Source organism: Sorex araneus, chromosome 2 (assembly GCF_027595985.1).
Source record: "Sorex araneus isolate mSorAra2 chromosome 2, mSorAra2.pri, whole genome shotgun sequence".
Taxonomy (NCBI): Eukaryota; Metazoa; Chordata; class Mammalia; order Eulipotyphla; family Soricidae; genus Sorex; species Sorex araneus.
The window spans coordinates 30,201,482-30,207,540 of NC_073303.1; the positions used below are offsets into that span (position 1 = coordinate 30,201,482).

Consider the following 6,059-nt stretch of genomic DNA (forward strand, 5'->3'; position numbering starts at 1 on the left):
AGGCAGCCAAAGAAAGAGATTTTAACCCTTTCCAAACCCGTCCGGACACACGAGCCAAGGCTCGCTCATTTTCATGGGGCCTGTGTTCCTGCCTGCTTGGGGGTCAGTCTCCACGGGCACATCCTAACAGTTCTTGGTTGAGCACCAACACTCTCTGCTTTTGGTATCAGGATAATGTTTTATTCGTGGAAACTATTGGGAAGTGTTTCTATTTCTTCAATTTCCTATAAAAACCTGAAAAGTATTGGCAGTAGGGTTTTCTTTAATGGTTCAAAAGAACTCCCTAGTGATTCCATCTGGGCCTGGATTTTTATATTGGGGGACATTTTTATTACCACTTTGACTTACTCTATAATGGATGGTCTGATAAGGTATGAAATATCATTTTGGTTCAAGCTTGGAGGTTAAATGAATCTGAGAATTTATCCATTTTTTCTAAGTTCTTTCATTTTATGGCAAAAGATTTTTAAAGCAAACTGGTAAATCTTTAAATTTCTGAGGAATATGTTGTGACATACCCCCTTTCATTTTTGATTCAATTATTTTTTAAGTCTTATTTGTGTTTTACTGATCTTGTTTATCTTTTCAAAGAACCAACTCCTAGTTTTGTTGATTTTTTGAATTGTTGGATTTTTTTCGGGGGGAGGGGCTGTGTACAGTGAGGATATTCCAATTCATTAATTTCTGCTTTAATTTTAATTATTTCCTTCCTCCTCCCTGTTAAGGGTTTTTTTGTGGTTTTCCAGTTTCTTAAGCTGTGCAGTTGGGTTACTTATATGGGCCCTCTCTTCCTTCCTGATGAATGCTTGCATAGCCATCAACGTTTTTCTTAACAGTGTTCTTGCTGAGTCCCACAAATTCTGGAAGCAGCATACTCATTCGTATTTGTTTCCAGGAATCTTTTGATTTCCTCTCTTATTTCTTCTCTGACTTTTGGCTATTCAGTAGCAAACTGTTTGATTTTCAGGTGTTTAAGTTATTTCTCCTTTTTTATTTGTTGTTATCTTCTATTTTGGTGCATCATGGTCTGAGAAGAGAGTTGCCCAGCATGAGATCTACCATAAAGAATGTCCCCTGTACATTGGAGAAGTGTTGGATATTAACCCTAAGTGTTTCAGGCTTCATCAATGAATTGCTCCTCCCTTTTCTCTCCACAGAAAAACATAAGCACTCCTATTCCCTGAATTTATCTTTAATCCTGAATTTATATTAAACCTATACTTTGTGCTTTAACCTTTACTTTGTGTTTTACCTATCATTGTTATATATCCTACGTGAGTCTTGGTTACTTATAAGTAAAAAAATTCTGACTATTCTGAATAATAATTTTGATTATTCTGGACTTTGTATTTGAAGTGAATTACTGGCTTTTCTATTTTCTCTATAGTCTTTTCATGGTTTATGATAGAGCAATGTTCTTTGCTTCAACACCGAAAGACTAATAAACACTGTACTCCAAGTATTTAGGAGTTGATTGACTATAGGAAGAATGTGTATATGGCTTTTTGGAGAATGGAAAATTTTACACACACACACACACACACACACACGTGAATATATATGCCCCTCTCATTTCTTCATTCATGCCCCATATTTCCTTGCTGTGTTTTTATGGAGTTAACCTATCAAGTGGTGATAGAGTGGTGTTGAAGTCTACATTCATTATTGTGTTGCTATAAATGTCTTCCTTTAAGTCTATTAGCTGTTGTTTTCATTCATTTGCTGGCCCCTTGTTAGGCGCATATATGTTCAGAAGTGTGAGTGATTCCTGAAGTACATATCCCTTGACCATTAAGAAATGAGTCAATCTGCCTCTTATAGTTTTGCTTCTTCTAACTTTTTTAAAAAATAAAGTCAAGGTTGGTACCACCCAGCCTTTTGTTGGGGATTGTTTGCTTGAAATGCTGTCTTCCAAACTTTTACTTTGAATTGTGCTTGCCCTTACTATTCAAGTGTTTCTTGTAGACAACAGAAAATTAGATTCAGTTTTATAATCTATAATTCCACTCTGGGGCTAGAGTGATAGCACAGCGGGTAGGGCATTTGCCTTGCACGTGGCCGACCCGGGTTCGATTCCCAGCATCCCATATGGTCCCCTGAGCACCGCCAGGAGTGATTCCTGAGTGCAGAGCCAGGAATAACCCCTGTATATCGCCAGGTGTGACCCAAAAAGCAAAAAAAAAAAAAACCACAGTAATTCCACTCTATGTATTTTTTATCGGTGCATTAGGGTTGTTATTATTGTAATTATTATTGTGTAGTTTTTGTCATCCTTCTGTAGTATTTTAGCATATTTGTGATATTTTTCTTGTCTTTTTTTTAATCTCTGTGAGATACAATTGGGCTGGAGTGATAGCACAGTGGTAGGGCATTTGCCTTGCACGCAGCCAACAGGGTTCGATTCCTCTGACCTTCTTAGAGAGACTGGCAAGCTACCAAGAGTATCTCACCCGCACAGCAGAGCCTGGCAAGCTACCCATGGTATATTCGATATACCAAAAACATCAACAAGTCTCACAATGGAGACATTTATGGCACCCGCTTGAGCAAATCAATGAGCAATGGGATGACATTGATACAGTGATACAGTTATAAAGCTTTCATGTTTGAGTTTCAGTCATACAACGATCGAACACCCATCCCTCCAGAAGTGCACATCTTCCACCACCAATGTCGCCAGTATCCCCACACACATCCCACCCCTCCCTTTGCCTGAATAGCAGACATTTTCCCCTATATTCTCTATTTTTGGGCATTATGGTCTGCAATACAGATACTGAGAGGCTATAACATTTGGTCCTTTACTTTCAGCATACACATCCCATCCAGAAACCTCAAATCATCATTGAATTAGTGATCTCATTTCCAGCTGCCTTCTCCCCAGCTTATAAGGCAGGCTGCCAAACATGGAGCAATACTGCTGGCCCTTATGTCTGTTGCCCTTGGGTATCAGTCTCAAATCATATTATTTTATATTTATATTTTATATTTATATTCCACAAATGAGTGCAGTCATTCTATATCTGTCCCTCTCTTTCTGACTCATTTCACTTAGCATGATACTCTCCATGTCTATCCTCTTATAAGCAAATTTCATGACTTCATCTTTCCTAATTGCTGTATAGTATTTCACTGTGTAGATGTACCAATGTTTCTTTAACCAGTTGTCTGTTATAAGGAAGCTGGGTTGTTTCCAAATTCTGACTACTGTGAATAGTGCTGAAATGAACATGACATAGGTGGGCCTCGCGAGTGACTTATATGAAGCAGGGAGGAGAAATACAGTCTCTTTCTCCCCATCCGCCTCTGCCACCCAGGACCCAGGGTTACTGGGTTCTTGTTTAGCCTTGCATAAAGAAATTTCAGGAGTAGAAAAGCAGTGAATAAATTTTATTTGGAGGGTTTATAAGGTGTGGATGGGGAGAGAGTGAGAGAGAGAGAGTAACGCACTCAATAGAGAACAGGGGCTTCTCCAAGGGTGGAGAGAGCCCCTACACACATCCTACCATTAGACATGAAAGCATGAAAGTACACATCTTAAGAGGGGAGATGCAAGCAACATGTGTGCTCAGGTGCCACATGTGCTCAGCAACATAGGCTCATGCAGCATATGTGCGTCCTTCCTTTTTTCAAGGTGCCATTTATAGTGTTTCTCCAACCTGAGCCCTCCTGAGGCTTCTTTCTAGGTAAAAGTCTGTAACTAAGGAGGTTACCAGGGAGTTGGGAATGGTGATGGTCTTCTTTGGGCTGAATCACTAAAGTTAGGGTATTCAAGGAATTTTCTTCATGGGGAGGGCCAATCTCCTTAGGGTCTGTTGCTCCTCAAGGTCTTATCAGGTCTTCTTAACTCTTGTTTTTCCTGTTTTCTGCAAGGTTGTTTTTTGACATTGCCTTGGAAGGGGGCCCTTCCCTATTTTGTCTATATCGAATATACAGGTACAAATATCATTTAGGGCAGAGGCAGCATCCCACTATTCTTGAGTTGGAACCCTAAAACAGACAGTGTTTGGGCCTGCTGAGTGGAGCCTGACGGGGTGCAGGAGGCGGGGGCAGGGGGGCTGCTGGCAGGGCTGTGGGAGCTGGAGTGGTCGGCGCTGCCAGGGGGAATGGCGCCCAGAGCTCTCGCCCACCCACCATCCGCTCCCTTCCAACTCAGAGCACGAGCTGCAGGGAGGATGCAGGCAGGCCGGCCTGCCAAGGCTGGACAGGAGGCCATGGCTGCAGCCAAGCTACTGGCGCAGAAGGGTGGGCAGCCTTTCCTGAGGGGCCCCTGCTGGTGACTGGTTGCCTCACTGCTGAAGCTTTCACCCTCCGGCCCCCTCTTTGGTTCTTTCAACCAATAGCGCCCTCCACCAGGACGTGCTCGCAGAGAGGTGGCCCCTTAGCAAGGCTTTGCGGAAGCCCCCAACACCGGGGCTGGAAGATGACCAAGGCACTCAGGGTGGACGAGGAAGACTCCTGCCTTCCATTGGATGGTGAAACCAAGCAATCCCCCTTTCAGTATGTGATGTGTGCTGTGACCTCTCCCGCAGTAATGCTGCATGATGAGACTCTCACATAACTGACCCAAAGTCAGTCTTACAAAACTCGGATGCTGGATAATCAAAAAATGAGAAACATGCCAGAGATTCCTGGGAAGTTGGTAAAGAGCATCATCAGAGTTGTTTCCCATGACAGATGGCTACAGTGCACAGACCATCAGCAACTTGAAGATTGGAAATGGAATCACCCAGGAAACAGACTTCTTGATTGAGATATCGCAATGTTTGTGGGAATAATTGACACCAGGACAAACCCAAGCCAGTTAAATGCAGTTGAATTTCTGTGGGACCCTGTAAAACGCACATCTGCTTTAATTCAGGTACACTGCATTAGCACAGAATTTACTCCACGAAAGCATGGAGGTGAAAAGGGAGTGTCTTTTAGAATCCAGATTAATACCTTTAAGCAAACAATGGAGAATACACAGATCACCTACACTCAGGTAGCTGTCAAATTAAAGTTTTTAAGCCTAAAGATGCAGACAGGAAACAAAAAAGTGACAAAGAAGGTGGAGAAAAAAAACTGCTCACGGAAAGTATCAACTGGCCTATGATACTACAATCCGACCTGATGTGCCCACAATCTAGTCCCTCCACAGCACCTGCTTTTACCTCCCCACAGCAGAACACTTACCGTGTTCCACACAGCAATTTTTCTTTCCCCAAATCATCAGGGAGATGGAGTTTCACTGTCCTTTAGTGAACAACTTCAGCCCGCAGCCACCACCCAGGAAGCACAACAGTGATTGCTGAAGAAAAAATTTTCCTCCTACACAAGACTATTCTCCAATTTTTCAGGTGCCTACTTGCTAAAATTGACAAAGGAAGATTTAGTACAAATTTGTGGTGCAGCCGATAGAATTCGGCTCTATAATTCACTGAAGTCATGGTCAGTCAGGCCCCTCATGACCATCTACATCTGCCAGGAACAGCCGGGTGGGACCCCGCTGCATGTACAGCAGCAGGCTGCGGGCAGTGGGGACGACAGTGGCAGGGGGACGCCCTATGTTTATCATGCAAGCTACTTGGTAGAAATGGTTGCCTTAGAAGTTGCTCAAAAACTTGCATTGGTGTTTAATATTCCTTTCCACCAAATTCACCAGATTTACAGACAGGATCCACTGGTGTTCACATTCTTGTTCAGATCAGATGGTTCAGAACTTTCAAGATAATAGTTGTTATTTTACTCCACAGTAAAAGCTGAAAATGGTGGTGGTATCCACATAACTTTGAAGTGACAACCTGCATAGTCTGAACTATACTTAGTACCAAATAATCACGCTTAAAGTTGTGTGAAGACCGAATCCAAGAATTCTTTGGAATTTGGATTTTATTGTATCACATGTTTCATATTGAAAACACAAGATGACCTTTGTATTGAGCTGGTGAGAAGTCCCTCTGCTCCCTGCCACTGCCAGAATCAAGCCTCCTGTGAGGTGAGCCAGCTGCCAGGCCAGTAGACACAGATCCACTGGGGAGCCTTTGCTGTCTTGGTCCACTCTCTGCGGTTTGGAAGAG

At 42.7% G+C, this 6,059-nt stretch overlaps 1 pseudogene; it reads left to right on the forward strand.

Annotated features, from left to right (window-relative positions):
* The first annotated feature begins 4,423 nt into the window (after positions 1 to 4,423).
* On the forward strand, positions 4,424 to 5,779 carry LOC101543087 (upstream-binding protein 1-like; annotated as a pseudogene).
* The last annotated feature ends 280 nt before the right edge of the window (positions 5,780 to 6,059 follow it).